Below are 17,762 nucleotides of genomic sequence, written 5' to 3'. Positions count from 1 at the left end.
TGGGTTCTTAAATGTTTAAGACCCTTTGTGACATTAATCCAAAAAGTAAGACAGCATCCTAGTCAGGCAATGCCCTTGATATAAGAAGAGCTGAATTTCCCAATACTCTCTGCTTAGACAGACAGACATTATGAATCATTATGTTACCTGTAAGCATCTCATCCTAATATCTTAATGGTTGTTCCAGTTATTAATATTGCCCCCTCCCCTTTCTCCAAGGAAACAAACTAGAGAGGAAAAGCCACCCACTTGAGATCATCCAGGTAGTGAACCAATGTTTCTGACTCCAGTTTTATTTCTCCTTCATTGCATTTTCTTCTTTAAAATATTATCACATTGAATATATATTCATATTCTGGGTACACAATGTAAAACGACAGTGAATTTGATGGCTAGTTTTAATTGTCAACTTGACACAATGTCAAATCACCTGGGCAGAGTCTCAATGAAGAACTGTCTAGGCCAGGTTGACTTGTGGGCATGTCTGTGTGTAATTCGTCTTGATTCTATAGAAATGGGAAGAGCCAGACCACTGTGGGTGCCACCATTCACTGTGCTTGTTTCTCAGGCTCTATAAGTGTAGAGAGGTGGCTGAGCAAACACAGATATGTATGCACTCATTCGCTCTGCTCTTAACTAGTGTGGCTGTGTTAAGTTCCTACCCCCTTTACTTCCCCACAGAGAGAGACTGTAATCTGGAACTGTTCACTATAAAATAAACCCTTTCTCCCCCACGTAGCTTTCTTTTTGTTATGGTATTTTAACATAGCAGCAGAAGCAAACCTAGGATAGTGAGGAAGAGTGTATACCTGTAATATATAGATTATAGATTATACAGGTTCCATGTGTTGCTACCCTGGCTTCCCATTTGCCCATTCTACTTTTTAAAATTTTATTATTTATTTACTCTGTTGAATCCTTGAAGAGACTGCCTTTGCATTTTCAAACACATGAACAGGTACTATACACCTTAACCTTCCAACAAATGTAATTTAGTGCCCACACACAGCATCTTGACTGTTTTGGGAGATATTTTCTACTGTAGCCTACACAGGGCTGCAGAGCCCACTGTGTGGATGTGCCCTTTATTATTTGGTCAGTTTCATTTTGACTGGCATATTGTTTACAGGTTTTTGACCTTAGAAACTATGATGCAATAAATTCTTTTATGCATACAACATTTCTGCATGTGGCAGAATATTTGGGAGCTCAATTCCTAGAACCAACCTGATCAGCAAAAGGAAATGTTCATTTAAAATTCTAATAGATCTTGTCAAATTCTATACGCGAGCTTTGATGTTTCACTCTGCCTTAGCAATCTATGGAGGTAGTCTTTTTCCATATTCCTGGAACTAGTAATTGGATATTGCTAGTTTTTTCCTAGTTCTTATTGATCTGATTGGAATTTTAATTTGCACAGGAACTTTTAGAGCTTTTGAGCCATCTACTGTTTCCATATTTGAAAAGCAGTTAATATGACTCTATTCACTTTCTTTTAAGCAGAATGATTTCTGAGGTCTGGCATCTTGCAACCTTAACAGACACATGGTGTGTGTGCATTCTAAAAAGAATCATGATTAGTATATAGATTCTCTATAGGTGTGATTATATGGGTGTATATAATCTCATTCATAATCAGTATGTCAAAGAGCTTATAGAGTAGATATTATGACCTGTGGGGCAGTGAGCTGTGCCTGCACAGCCTGATCCCCAGTCAAGCACAGGCCTTGACCCTAAGGGATGGCAAGTGTTTGGCCACACCTCCTAGGCCCCAGTTACAGCCTCCCACAACCCCTCTGCAGTGAGGTTATGTGGCCATCAGTCACATAGACAATGCCCCAAGCCCCTGGTATTCTGTCTGGACTCCACCCACACAGTTACCTGGCAACAGGCAGGATGGCCCAGCCCACTATAAAAGGAGCTGCTTGCTCCCTCCTCTTTCTCTTGCTCCCTATCTTAACGCTCTTACTCTCTTGCTCTTACTCTGTTCGCTTGCTTCCCCCCTTTCCTCACCCCCTCTCCCCTCTCCACGTGGTCATGGCTGTCTTCTATTTCCCACTCTCCCCCTCTCTCTGCTTTTCTACTATAAACACCTTAAAACCATGGACTGCCTCTTCTCATCGGGATCTGCCGTGCTGGAGCAGTGGAACATGTCTTCTCCTAAAGGGCCACGCATCTAGCCTCCTGGGAGAGGCCTCTCTGTGTTCTCAACCAGAGCCTCCACCAACCCAAGCTGTTTGAGCTAACCTTAGACTCTCCTCCCTTCCCGCGGGGCCCAGCCAAAGCTCTCTCCTCTCTGCCTTTTTCCCTTCATCCCCAGGGCAGAGTCGGCCTGAGGGTCCCCACTCTGTTCTCTGCTCTTCTTCAGTACCCAGCAGCATCTGTGGTGCCCAAGAATCTGAGCTTGACTCTGGCACGTCCGCAGGGACCTCAGACTGCACCATCCCCACTCCAGGAGCAGGGTCCAGTGGGGTTCCGTGGGGGTGCACACAGTCAAACTCCCTGCGTACACCTAGCCCAGTGGCCCGAGCGCTGGGCCGGAAGTGAGACCCCATTTTTGACCCACAATGTCCTCTGTGTTATAGATGACGAAGAGTCCCATGTATCTGTCCAAAGTCACAGGCATAGTTAAGAGGCATTTACAGGCTGCATCACTCAACTGAGAGCTTGTTCTTTTTCCTTTTTGTATCATGTTAGTTCTAGGGAGGACATAATAGGGCATATTTTATGCAACCTAAATCCCTGATGATTTGCCGAATATTCTATCAATGGTCATAGTTAAAGAAGAAATAAGACTCGTCTTTCCCAGGTGTTAAGACAAATTCGATTTTTAATTCAGGTATTTCAGAGAATACGGATGCGGATCTAATTTCTAGCCCAGAACTGCACTTATGACAATGGCCTTCGACACCCTAGTCCTTTCTTACCTTGACAGTCGTCTGGAGCATCTCCCAGGCCAGGCTTGAAACCGCCTCTTTGAAACTATCAGAGTTTCTTTTACACCCTTCTCTGTTTTCTTGTTCCTTGTCCCCCACTCCTTCTCCCCCCCTCTTCCCACATCTAAAATAAAATCGAGCAGCACATTTGTAATGTGACAACTAAACTCTTAAATATTCATATGTAAGCTACATTATTAACTAGAAGCACACTGCTGCACAGATCTATACAGCCTTTCTGCCTTATAAACTTTACACACAGTTTTCCCTTCCCTCTGCTAGCCTCCAGCTGCCTCTGTACAAAGTTGCTTGCTTGAGATGGGTTGGGTTGGGGTAGCTGTGTTAAGTTTAACACAATGTCCTCAAGGTCCATTTTCTTCTGTGTCCTCTTTGCTACCACTTCTCAGTTCTCTTGTAATTTGAACAGATAACTTGTTATATTTCGGTTTCTTCGTTTTATTTCTGTACCCCATGGCTCAGCCAAGAAACAGTGAGAAACGAAGTGGGCAAGAATATAGATTCTGTTTGGGCCCAGTGGCTCATATCTGGACCCTAGCACTTGGAAACTTTAAGCAGGATGACCAGCAACTCAAAGCAATCCTGAGCTACATAACAAATTTGAGGCTGGAAAAAGTAAAATGCATGCATTTTTGATTTGTCCAAGTAGAAAGGGTTTTGTTTTTTCTTTGGTTTTGGTTTTGTTTATTTCAAACACGGAGACTCTAGGCAGGCAGAGTGGCTCATATATGTATATTCCCAGTACCAAGGAGGCTAAGGCAGGAGGATCACTTCAAGTATGATGTAGATTACAAAGTGAGTTCTAGGCTAGCCTGAGCTATACAATAAGACTTTGTTTCAAAAAAGTAAGTGAGAAACAGATTTCTTTATGCAAAGACATAAATATATATTTATTAACACGCAGAACCACTGATAATTGTTTTTAAAGAGTGTGTTATACATATCCTTTGGCAATTTCATACATATATACAATGCCCCTCAAGTCTTCTTTATTACCTCCCACCCCCGACTCAGTCCAATATGTCTCCCTCCTACCTTCATGTCCTCTCCTCCCTTGCTATAATCCACTGAACTCAGTACCGACTACTGGAAATCTGACAGGTTTTGTCAGCTTGGTCTTACCTGGGACTTGTGCAGCTGTTATGGGTTTATAAGTGTAATAGCCACATCATGTGCAAAGGTAGCATCTAACAGCCATATCACGTGCAAAGGTAGCATCTAACAGCCATATCACGTACAAAGGTAGCATCTAACACACTCTCCCCCACTCTCTCGCTCTTCCATTTCACCAGCCGCCTCTTGTTTTCCTTGAACCTTGGTGGAGGTGTTATCATAAAGAGTCCCACTGGGGCTGAGCAGCCATGGTTGCTTCATCTCAGCACTGCGCACAATCGTGAGTCCATGCATTGACTGCCACTCACTGGCAAAGGAAGCTTCCCTGACCAAGGTTGGGAGAAGCTCAGCCTGGCGGGCATGAACACAGATCTTCAGAAGGTGGCTTGACAAAATGGTCATTTAGTAAAATCAAATAGTAGCTTCCCTAGGGCTTATGACATCCCCAGCCTAGGGCTTTTTTTTACCAGTTTTACAGCACCAGGCATGTAGTCTTTCCTGTGGAGTGGGCCTTAGATCCAATCAGGAAGTTGTTGGCTACCTAGTAACTTCCATGCCACTTCGGCATTGGTGGGCACATCTTGCCTACAGCTTGGCTTTGTAGCATTCGGGGCCAGTATACATTGAATTTTGAATAAAAAAATGTAAAAAGAAACAAAGATGGAACTATTTCATTAGCAATTTTCAGTATTGATTGCATCCCAAACTGACAATATTTTGTGTGCATTGGGTCAAATAAATATATTAAGATGAATTTTACCTTTTTTTGTTTGTTTTTACATCTTGAGGTATAGGATTGCAAACTTTTAATTCACATACACAGCTCGTGTATTAGTTATTTTTCTACTGCTGTGATAAAAGACCATGAATGAGGCAGCTTATAGGAGAGGCTTATTTTGGATAGCAGTTCTAGGTGGATAGAAGTCGCTCACGGCAGAGGGGCACGTCTACAGGCAGCAGGCACGGCAGCAGGATCACAAATCCTTACACACAAGCATGAAGCAAAGAGAACAAACTAGACGTAGGGAGAGGCCTTAAACTCTCAGATCCTCCTACCCAGTGGCACACCTCCTCCAGCTAGGCCACCTCTTAAGCCTCCCCAGACAGTGCCACCAAGTACAGACTGAGTGTTTGAATCCCTGAGCCCATGGCTGACATTCTCATGCAAACCACCACAGCTTACCTATCACTGCTTGACAGAGCTAGTCTAGAAAGATTCTCAGTAGCCACAGGACAAGGTTAGGCAAGAAGCCAGGGCCAGGGAACTAGGAGGAAGCAGACAGACAAGCTGGGAGAGCCCTGAGGACACACGACTTTGTGCTCACAATTGTCTGAAGGTTGTTCTAAGTGTGAAGCGTGTTCCATGTAAAAGGAATAAACTTACTACAGTTTACAGCCGATAGACAAGACCTGCCATTTACATATTTGTTTGATTCCATAATGTGACACCGGGAGAGATTTCTTCTTTTTCCTTTGGATTTTTTTTTTTTTTAATTAATGACAAGACTTTCATCAAGACACTTAGTGCTTCAGAGTCTTGGGTGGACTGGCATGCACTGAGGACAAAGAAGGAGCCCTGAGTTAAGGAACAAAACCACTTCCAGAGGGCAGAAAAAAACACAGAAGCAGGCTCTCCACACTAGCCTGCAGCGGAAAAAGCCCCCTCAACAATGTGGCTCCTGCTGGGACCCATAGTAAGCTTGTCACCTCCATAACTGTGAGGTGATAACCTTATGTTATTTTAAGCCTTCAAGTGCAGTTGATTCGTCACAGCAGTAATGAGATACTAATAGACTGGTGACCCTGAGGTAGGGTTTCTCATTGGCCTGGAATTCAGTTAGGCTAGACTGGCTGATCAGCGAGTCCCTGAGTCCCACCTGTCTCTGTCTTCCTGAGGATGACATTACAAGTCCACCTTTTTCACTTGTTTTTACAGTATCGGTGCTGGGAATCAAAATCCAGGTCCTCATGTTAGGGAGGGAAGAACTTCTCTGATGGTTCTTTCCAGCACTCCAAATGTCTTTTTGACTTGGGATCTTTAACACTGACACTTGAAAAAGAGCTACATTAAGAACCACAGAATCTCCAATGCTCAAATCTCCCAAGTTCTGAAAATTGAAAATTGCTTTCTTTCTTGTTGGCAGTAAGCTTGGGCATAAAATAACCAAACTCTCTATTGTCTTCATCTTACTTGGTATAGATTTGCTTATATTTTACTTGAGAAACAATGTGTTTTTGGTTATAGAACATTGTTCCTGACCTTTCTACACTATTTTGTGGTACATAATATTTATGATTTTTTTCCATTTGAAAATCTAAATCTAATTTCCCCCCAAGAGTTCAGAGAAGGGATTTTGGGATTGCAAAGGAGATACTGTATTTACTGAATAACTGGATGGAATTACCTCAGCATGTGACAGTTTATGTGGAAAGAGGCTCTGTGCAAGTATAATTAGTTAATTAAAATGATGTCATATTGGAGTACAATGAGTCCTGAATTCAAAGACTTGATGCCCTGATGAGGAAGGACACACTGAAGGAAGCCATGTGACAATGGGGTCAGAAAGGGAGATGTAGCTACCAGTTGCAGCAGTCCGCAGTCACAAGACACTGGGACGATGCATGGGCTAATTTCCCTCAGCATCTCCAGAAAGAGCTAACTCAGCTGACACTTTGAGTTCAGACTTCCACACTCTGGAACATATTTCTAGTATGTTCTTATAGTGGTCCCAGGAAATTAGGAATATTGTCAAAATCTTGAAAGTATTATTTAATTCCATCAATAAAATATCTTGAATTTTTTATTACATTTACTGACTTTATTTTAGTGTGTGTGTTTAAGTGTGTGTGTGTGTGTGTGTGTGTGTGTGTGTGTGTGTGTGTGTGTGGTCATAGACACCACTGAAAACATATACAGGTCAGAGGACAATCTAAGGGAGTTTTTCTGTTTCATCATATGAGTCCTGGGACTTGAATTCATGCCATCAGGTTTAATAGCAAGTGTCCTCATGTACTGAACCATCTTGTTGGCCCTAAAACATCTCTTTTAGTAAAAGAATGCAGAATTATAGTTTACATGGTAATATTATATTCTTCTTAATAAATTACAATGCGTCCATATTTTGAAATAACAACCAGAAAGCCTAAAAATTCAGAGTAAACATAGCCAAAGATGTAAGAGTCTACAATAAACACTTTAAGACTCTGAAGAAAAAAATCAAGAAAGACAATAGAAGACAGAAGGATAGATTAGTAGAATTAATATTGTGAAAAATGGCCATCCTACCAAAAGCGATTAATTTGCATATTCAATGCAATCCTTCACAGAAAAATATTCAGTATCATTGGCTGTTAGGGAAACACAAATTAAAACTACTTTGAGAGTCCTTCTGCCTCAAAGACATCAGTATATAATGGTATACATTCTATATATTCAATATACATTTTTTGTGTTTGTGTATAATATATACATATATACATGCTATACACACATAATTATCCCACTGTGTTCAGAATTATTAGGCAATCTACAAGCTAGAAAATCTATTCTGCATATTAACCTGCCTTTCATCACTATAATGAAATACTTGACAGGGAGTTCTTATAAAGAAGCAGTTTATTTAGCTTATCGTTAAAGAGGTTGAGGCAGCAGCCCTGGGTGTCTGCATTACCTCATGAACATAGCTGTGATAGCAGTGTGTGTTGGGAATGGCAACTGACTGTGTCTGGAATCAAGAATATAGAATGGGGGGGGGGACGACCCAGAATTGCTCCTTTAGTTATAACCCTGATAAAAATCCGGTAAGCTTAGAAGGACTAGCCCTTGAAGAAAGACCCAACTCCTCTTTTGTTCTTTTAACTTTTATTCTTCTCTCATATATTACATCCTGACTGCAGTTTCCCCTCCCTTCTCTTCTCCCAGTGCCCCCTCCACCTCCCCTTCTGTCTCCCCCAGATCAACTCTTCTGTTTCCCTTCAAACAACAAACAGAGCAGGTTTCCCAGGAATATCCACTAAAAATGGCCTAACACGATGCAATAAGACTGAGCACAACCCCTCATAACGAGGCTGAATGAGGCAACCCAGTAGGAGGAAGAGTCCTGAGAGGAGGCAAAAGAGTCAGAGAATGGCCCTTAGACCTATTGTTGGGAGTACCACAAGAACACCAAGCTACCTCACTAGAAGGCATGAGTAGTCAATTTCTAACTTAAAGGTTCAACCACCTCCTTACCTGAGCTACTCTGGGATCCAAGCTTCTAGTACATGAGCCTTTGGAGGGATAACACAATCCTATCTAAACTGGAGCACCTCAGCTTGGCTGGTCTGATTCCTAGTCTGTGATTAAACTACTAGACTCAGGCCTGCCCTCTTCCCCCTTTGTACTGGCTAGTTTTGTGTCAACTTGACACAGCTGGAGTTATCATAGAGAAAGGAGCTTCAGTTGAGGAAATGCTTCCATGAGATCCAACTGTAAGGCATTTTCTCAATTAGTGATCAAGGGGGAAAGGCCCCTTGTGGGTGGGACCATCTCTGGGCTGGTAGTCTTGGGTTCTATAAGAGAGCAGGCTGAGCAAGCCAGGGGAGGCAAGCCAGTAAAGAACATCCCTCCATGGCCTCTGCATCAGCTCCTGCTTTCTGACCTGCTTGAGTTCCAGTCCTGACTTCCTTGGTGATGAACAGCAGTATGGAAGTGTGAGCCGAATAAACCTTTTCCTCCCCAACTTGCTTCTTGGTCATGATGTTTGTGCAGGAATAGAAACCCTGACTAAGACACCCTTCTTCCCTTGTTCTCTCCCCCTTCCCTTCCTTTCTTCCTTTTCTCCATCTTTTTCTTCTTCTACCCTTCTCTTTCTCTTTCTTTCTCAACCCAGGTTTAAGAAGAGCTGAGGCAGTGAGCCGTCTCCCTGAGCCTCCAAATACCATTCTTGGAGCAGTCTCCCTTTTCCCTCTGGGCAGCTGGAGGTCATAAACAGAAACCAGAGCTCAACTCCCATTTCTTCTTTGTTTCCTAGCGCCATGCTTTGGGCCATTTTCAAGTTATTGAACTTAAGAGCTGTTTTGCCATCAGCAAACGAGGGAAAAAAAACAGTAAGTGTCCCATGGGGTTATTCTGTGAGTCATGTAGACAGGCTGTGTGCGGGTGCCCTGCAGAGACCTGCTTAGCTGTGGGTGGCCACATGTCAGTTCTCTTGCACACTTGATTTATCTCCTTCTGAGAAATCTTCCCAGAGTCTCAGGCAGCAGTAGCTGCTCTACCCTCTGGCTCCTGGAATGTTTTCTTCTTCAACCTAAAGCAGTATCTGCAGAGGTGTATTGGGATTTTTTATTTTCGAAAAAATAAGTGTCTCTTTCCTAGCTAGGTTGAGAGCTTTTCCCTGAACACAGATGCGCCACTCACTCCCCTCTCTGAATCCCCAGTGCCTGGCATAGTCTCAAAAGTGGCAGAAGTTAGAGAGACTCCTAGTCTGCCCAGACTCACTCAACTTGCTATACAGGCCAGGGATGGTCTCGATCCCAGATCCTCCTGCTTCCATCTCCAAGTCCTGGGATCAAAGATACTGCCCCCATGCGCACCTTTCTGGTGACTACATCATCCTCTAACTACAACCAATTTATCCCTCTGGTAGGAACTGAGGGCTCTCTCTGATCACACCCTTCCTTGAATCATAGTCATTTGAAAGTGTTTTTGTTTTTTTTTCCTTTAATTTAGCCTTCCTACCTCTCCAACCCCTTCTGTAGACACAGTCACATGGCGGCTGGAATTGAATCCCCATTCATCTCAAAGCTCCCAGCAGCGTCATTTAAGATCCAATTGTTCTTGAGCAAGGAGCGAGGGATATGACTCACCCATACAATGAACAATACGGCTTTGACCTTTTTTTTTTTTTTTTTTGCACAGGCCTGCTCAGCAAACCACATCCCGGTTGCACAACGAATAGGGAGGGCGGGGCTGTTGTCGATGCTAAAATCAGTCAGGGTTATTAGGAGTCATCCACCTTCTCTAGATAAAAGACAGTTCCCAACTATTAATTCATGACACATTTTTAAAATCCGGGCCTCTCTATTTCACTGAAGTGTTAGGACAAAACAAAAAAAAAAACTTAAAGTCATATATGTGTAACATAGAATACAAACTCTAAGCAGGTTGCGGATCCACAGAGCTGATGAAAACCCAAAGTCAAACTGGAATGTGGCAAGACAATTGTATTGTTCCCACAGGCACAGACTTTTTAATAAGTCTCACCTTAACATCAATTAAATTGACCTGGCATATGTGTCTACTGAAGATGAATTGCAATGTTACTATTACGTTACATTAAAGTTACCTTACAGACAGAGCAGCTGAGTGGAGATCTTCTCAGAGTCCAGTCCTGCCTTGGTGAATTTTTCATCCATTCAAACAGTTTGCTGAGCTTACAGCACACGCCAGCACTGAGCTAGAAATGGCTACCAGGTAAACACTGTGGGCCTGGACCTTACTTTTTTCTTTCTTGTTATTAAGTACTCCTCATGAGCCATATTTATCCCAGTCACACCAATGGCCAAACATGCCAAATACTTACAAGGAATGAAGAGAATGTCCCTGAAGCAGTTTTGATGTTTGAAGGGTGTTATGTAATACCTATGTGACTATTTGCCATCTTAATACTAATATGCTAAAAAAAAATCAACAATGAGTTTGCACTGTTATGGCCCTCTTGCTTTTGACTTTTAAATTTCATATATCCAAGTCCTCTGGATCTCATTTGATTATTGGTTTTTGAACTTAAAACTTTTTTGTACCTGTTGTGTTTTATGAAAAGATAAGAAGGAAGGAATATGTTTGGTGGAGGCACAGTACAGTGTGGGGGAAGGGGGTGCCTCTGCAGGCCCATGCTGAGGTATCCCTTCCCCTCCACCCCCCCCCCCCCCAGCCACTGGACGGCATAGTATAGAATAGTTTATTCAGGGCCTGGGGAAAGGAGGAGAGAGAAGGGGAGGAGAGGGGAGGGGAGAGGGGAGGGGAGGGGAGGGGAGGGGAGGGGAGGGGAGGGGAGGGGAGGAGAGGAGAGGAGAGGAGAGGAGAGGAGAGGAGAGGAGAGGAGAGGAGAGGAGAGGAGAGGAGAGAGGCTGGTCATGAGTACATGGAGAGAGGGGGGCAAGGGGGATGGGGAGAGAGGGAGAACAGGAGCAAGAGGAGAGAGCAAGAGAGAGAGAGGAGGGGCAAGCATTCCCTTTTATAGTGAGTCGGGCACACCTGGCTGTTGCCAGGTAACTGTGGGGCAGAGCCTAGACTAAATGCCAACAGTACCATTTAAGAAACTGAAGGTATTTTGGTTGCTCTTGGAATATGAATGTACTGCCCAGCATGGTGTTGCATGGAAGTGATTTTTCCTCCTAAACAGACATATCTCCCCAGTCTCACAGAACACTAGGGCGAGGAGAGGGCGTTTAGGTGTCTTCTGATTCAACCCGGTGGAACATTCCCTTTCTTCTTATAACCTCTGAAGGGGTTTTATTTTCTATATAGTGAAGAGTTTTCAAAATTTTTACCAAATAAATTCTCTTATTGGTTCCCAACATTCCACTTTCTCGGTTTCATAAAAGGCTTTCTCCACCAATCAGAGAATGTGACTATTGCGACCCTAATGGGAATTTAGCAGTCGGCCGCCACCTGCAGTGTGGCTGTTGATTTTGGCGTCGGATTATCTAAGGTGGACGCTTCTCTATGACCCTTACATCACGTGCCTTGCCCTGCCTTGGTTTCCGCATCTGTGGAGCAGTGACAACAGCAGCAGCTACCACTGAGGTGTGTAAGGAGTCTTGTTTTGTTACAACTGCCCTATGAGCCTGTCAGACCCAAAGTAGGACAAGTTGTATTTAAATGAAGGTTTTCAAGACCTTATGAACCTGGGAACACTCATTCCTATGTCACAAGGCTCTAAGGCTCTAGGACTCCAGGCCCACTTCTCCTTTAAAGATGAGAAACTTGAAAGGCAGAGGAATGAGCTTCCTGAAGAGTATCAGCTAGTAAGGGCTAGACAATGCTAGAACCCAGAACCTACATATAAAAGGACGAGACACTTACTATACTAGTTCAAAGTCTGCCTGTAAAAGTCCCAAATGCACATAGACCGAGGGTTTGCAAAGGGACAGAGTGTCATCAGCTCACTGTTGGAGACTCTGTATACAGAAAGCACTCAAGTCCTACTGATTTCCCACGGAATAAATGAAAACTCTGGACATCTCTCTCTAGAATATGGAAGTGAAAAATAATCTAAGGTCATTGCGTGTAACTTCAGGAAAATAAATAACAGAAGCTGGACATAGTGGTCCATGTCTATAATCTAGGGGGACACATAGAAAGGGGATGCGATCTCATTAAATAAGCAAACAATAAGACCCTTCATAAATATAAAAACATTCAAGTAAAAATAAGTGTTTAAATAAATGTCCCAGAAGTATAGTTAGCACTATATTAAAACACAGCTGTTTTATATATATATATATGTATGTGTGTGTATTTACGTGTGTGTATATGTGTGTGTGTGTATGTATATATATATATATGTATATGTATATATATATGTATATATATGTATATATATATATATATATATATATCTGACCTGGAAGTGTAAATACTATGATAATGGCCATGGACAAGAGCTTTGGCTTAGAATTGTGTAGAGGGATGGGGGTGGTGCTGAAAGGCAGCTATGAGAGGAAGCCAGCAAGCCCTTGCTCCAAGACCCTGCCCTGACTTTAGACTCCAGGCTCCCAGCTAGAGTCACAAGGAGCTACGTAAACCTCCTCAGGCCAGTCTTTACAGTTCCAGTCCCACTGCAATCAGAGAATGAATATACGTACCAGAGGCCTGATGAGTAACTTCATAGCTACAGAGACTTGGAAATGGAAATCTCCAACCACCAGCTGTCAAGTGTACTCAGTACCAGCGAGGACTCTTTAACACTCACTTCTATTGCTGTTGGGATTGTTAACACTCACAAAGTATGGGGAAGGCTATTAATAATATGTACATTTTTAAAACTATTTATTTTCTTTGGTTAGTGACTCATAACTAGAAATCTATTTTAAGGGGAGAATTAGAGACATATATGCAAAGAGATATCTACAACTGTCTAACAGTACTATATGATTGCAAAATACAGGGAATGACTTCTCAGTTAAAAACAGGACAGTGGATAAAAATATATGTGTATAGAGTTGAAAACAAGATAGTTGTTATAAATACTGTTCTGAGAATAAATTCATTAATATGAGAAAATACTTAGGATCTAATACCAAGTTAAAAATGTCAGAGTAATAATCAGGAATAATGGTGTACACCTATAGTCTCAGCACTCAAGAGCTGAGGCCTGCCTAGGCTATACATTTTAAAAATTAAATAAAAATCTATTCATGTGCCTTGTAGGCATATTTTAGGAAATATTCTGTCTTCAAAGAGAAGACAACAATGAAATTAAGCCAAATGTAGGCAGTGGTACATCTAAAAATAGAATTATACTCTTGACCCTAGCCAAAAGGCTACAGAGTAATGGAATAGGATTATAAGGGGTATTTATTTTTCTATATGTTATATAGTTTCTACATTATATGATACTTTAATAATGAATCGATTTTATTACTAAAATATGGACATGTATATAATGTTAAAAAGAAACCCAAACACCTAGATACTTTTCACAGAAACACTTGATAGTTTCTAGTATATCATTTTAAGGAATCTGTGTTGTAGAAATTATTCATATGTGTGTGTTAACATTTATATTTTTACAAGTGAAAAAAAACCCACAAAATTTTATTTTTTTTATTTAACAATATATCCTGAAAGTCATTCCACATAAGAAAAGGCACAGCTACACCATTATTTTTATTTATTCGTTTTTAATTGAAATTAAATTGTTTAAAAATAATAAATAAAAATAACATTACACATATTTACAGGGTACCATTTACAGGTTTGTTCCGTAGATAATGCATTATCTCATTGTTTCTAATGGCTACATGGTATCCTCGTATGTGACCAGGAACTTATTTGTTTACTCTGTCCCCTATTAATAGACATTTAGGTTGTTCTACAACTTTTGCTAACATAAACAATGTTGCAATGAACTATGTGTATGTGTATGTGTGAGAGAGAGACAGAGAGAGAGGGGCGGGGACAGGGGGACGGGGACTTTAGGCACATGTGTAGAACATCAATCTGTACGGTGAACTCCTTGTTGTAAAACTAATGGGTCAAGCAAGGGCTTATGTCATAGCTGGGAGGTGTGTGCCCATAATCCCAGCAGCCAGGAGGTTGAGACAGAGGACTGCCCACAAATTTGGGAACTGTCTAGACTTCACAAAGAGTTGCAAGCAGGCCCAGGCTACAAAATGAATTTTGGCTCAAAAATTAATAAATAAACAAAAGTATATTACAAAGCAGGAGAAATATATGCAAACATGAATTTTAAAAGTTTACTTAAGAATAGTTTGTGACCTTGAAACAACAGTTTTGTTTGAAAACCCTAATTATAACACGCAGTTTGTAGCTGGGCATGGTAAGCACAGGACTTTAACCACAGCACTAGGGAGGCAGATGGATCTCTGTGAGTTTGAGGCTAGCCTGATCTATATAGCAAGTTCCAAGTCAGCCAGGGCTACCCAGTAAGACTTTGTCTCAAAGAAACCAACAAACCAGACCCTAGCTCTCCCACTGGGCTAAGAGTGGCCCAGCTAAGAGTAGCACACCCTTGTGGTAGGTCAGGTTTCCTAGAAGCAGAGCGAGACAAACCTAAGTTCGTTTAAGTCAACGGTTCTCTACCTCTGAGTCACGACCAGCCTCTTCATAGGGGTTACCTAAGAGCACTGGAAAACACAAATATTTACATTATGATCCATAACAGTAGCAAATTACAGTTACGAAGTAGCAGGGAAAATAATTTTATGGTTGGGATCACCACAACATGAGGAACTGTATTAGGTCACAGCATTAGGAAGGTTGATACTGATTTGTAGGAAAAATGTCACCAAAGAAGGAAGGAATAAGGACGAAGGAAAACATATCATTGCTTCAGGTCAAGTGTAGTCCCAGCCTGCCCCCATAGGAACACGGGAACGTGATCAAATTGCAGGGCTGGACCCACCCACGCTCAAGAAAAGGTGTCCTGAATTTTAACTTCCTAACTGTCCAACTTTGGTTGCAGGTGTGCAGGACATAAACTCCTATAGGGCAATTCCTGGAAAAGGAAGCCATGCTGCCATTAGTAGAGAATGTTTGAAGCAGCTGAAGGTTAGCCAGGATCCCAGACTACAGAAAACCTGGGCAGGGCACCAAAGACATCCACCATACTAACACAACTGTTTCCTTCTGGTGTCAAAGTAGAAAAGTACTAAACTGTATTCATTGTTATTCCCAGCCTCTGATTTAAAGGGCCTCATTATCCACGCACACAAAGCAAGGTAAACAATGAAATTTGTCACCTCTGCTAACTAACACAAGTTTACCTGTTGGCAAAGAACTAAGGGATATTTACACTGTTGTCAAGTGTAGATTTTCTTCAATCCATTTGGCTATTGGCTTGCAATTGCCCTTTGTGGATCCTTGGGTTGGAGTTTTAATACAAGTCAGTATTTTGCAAGTCTTGCTGGAAGTTTCCTGAAATATCAGTTTCTGGTTTTAAAAGCCCCTTTCGGGGCAAATCCCATAGCTAAGGTAGAGAGTCGTAGGATGACAGATGCAAAGTGATTTACCCCCTTCCCACAGTCTCTCTTGAGTCTCCCAGAGGAACATCAAACTACTAATATGGCCTTAGTTTAGATTCCAACTTATTGTTTCCTTTTTCAAAGCCCCAACAAAGTTTCTCAATTAACTCTGCAATAAGAGAACAGCTCTCTGGGAGTTACAGTTTCCCATACACTCAGTCGGGTGTATGGGAACATGGTAGTGGTGGTGTGTCTGGGTTTTGTTTGTGAGGAGGGTGGGGTGACAGAAAGCAGTCAGGGTTAGATTCCAGGCTTCCTTGACACATCTGCATTTTACATGGTTGGGGAAATGCCTCAGAGACCTGGTTTCCTCTGTGGAATTGTCACTGGGCTCAAAGACACTACGTAACTCATGCTAATTATTTACAGCAACTTTCCTGGGGACCCATGTCTTTCTCCCTGAGCAGGTTTTAAGATCTCAGTCTTTCTGCACCCTTACCCCCAGGAGGCTGAGCTCAGACATGCTGACCCCCCCCCCCCCCCACACACACACACACATACAAACCAGGAACAAGGGAAGTCTCAAGGCAAGAAGACATCTACCTGGGAGGGTAATGGGTAATTATAGCCTTCAGACAGAATGAGGTGAGGCTTAATTAACGGAGTTTCCCCTCCCCCTTCCCCAAGGGGCTAACACTTTCTAGTCTTATGCTAGGTCTTTCTGTGGATAAAAAGGGAGAATGCCGACTTTTCCAAAACTAGCAGGAGTCCCCAATGGCCTTTCTACTCGGGGCTATAATTTTCTAACAGGCTGTGGGGCTAACTGGGAATGAATGAACCAGTCCAGTTGAACTTTGCCTTCTGACTTGGCAATGGCACCTATTGGGAATGGGGAGGAGGACACTGTCTCTCTGGAGCTATGCTGGTGTCTTTACCCTCATTGGGTTTGGCCCCCACAAGATGCTGAGAAGAAGGTGGACAGTCCTTATTTTTCGGAGGAGGAGTTGATGAGCCACACACGCACACAGCTGGTAAACAATCAAGCCCTGGGCCTTGCCTCTCACTTTGCATTAAGATGACCTAGCATTCTCCTAGTTGTTACCCTTTCCCCAAGTGTCTGGGTAAGCAAAGAAAATGTTTGGGTTGGCCAAAGAGGGATTCTACTCTGTTTGTTTGCCAAAAGGTATAAACGCCAAGCCAAAGCCCAGACCCACGATTCAGGAGGTGCTTGCAGTTTGTATCCTGCTCCCAGGCCATGCATCTCTCCACACTATCCACCACACTGCCTGGAAATGCCTCCCTCCACAGTTCCCCTGACATCCTTAAAACTGCCTACCTTTACAAAGTAATTCTTTTTTTTTACCCATTTTATATACAAGGAAACAGAATCACAGAGATTCAATTGTGTGCTGAAAGATGATTCCTAAGAAGAATAGTCTCCACCGCCAACCTTTGATTCCAAATCTTCTGTTTGCTCCTCTTTGGAAGAAAGGCCTTATCTAAAACCTCATAGAGACTATTAATTAGCTTGTAGCTGTGTATGGTGGCACAGGCTGGACCTGAGTTCTTAGTGGAGATAGGAGGATGAGGAGTTCAAGGCCAGCCTGAAATACATATATCTCCTCCTCTTCTCCCTCTTTCTTCCTCTTCCCCCTCCCCCTCCTCCTCTTCCCCCTTCTTCCTCTCTCCTCCTTTTCCTCCTCCTCCTCTTCAAAAAGTAGTGGCTTCTGAAAGAATGAAGTGAAAGGTCCTTCCCAGTGAAAAAACAGCAGCAAAAATCACAAGAGGCTCAGTGAGAGCAAATGAACCAGAAAGAGATGTAGACCAGGGCTTTGCTTCATCCGTTCTCAGTATATTTACCAATGGTGTTCTAAGGCCAGTAAACCTTTCGCTAACAGATACATTGGTATATCAGACAGACTGAAATGCCTCTACTCCTACTTCCATCTATTCCTCTCCTTTAGTCAATCACTTAGGAAATGTTTTAATGAGCACATACTATGT

This window comes from Mus musculus, chromosome 4, assembly GCF_000001635.26.
Source record: "Mus musculus strain C57BL/6J chromosome 4, GRCm38.p6 C57BL/6J".
Lineage (NCBI taxonomy): Eukaryota > Metazoa > Chordata > Mammalia > Rodentia > Muridae > Mus > Mus musculus.
This window is presented reverse-complemented; position numbering follows the sequence as displayed.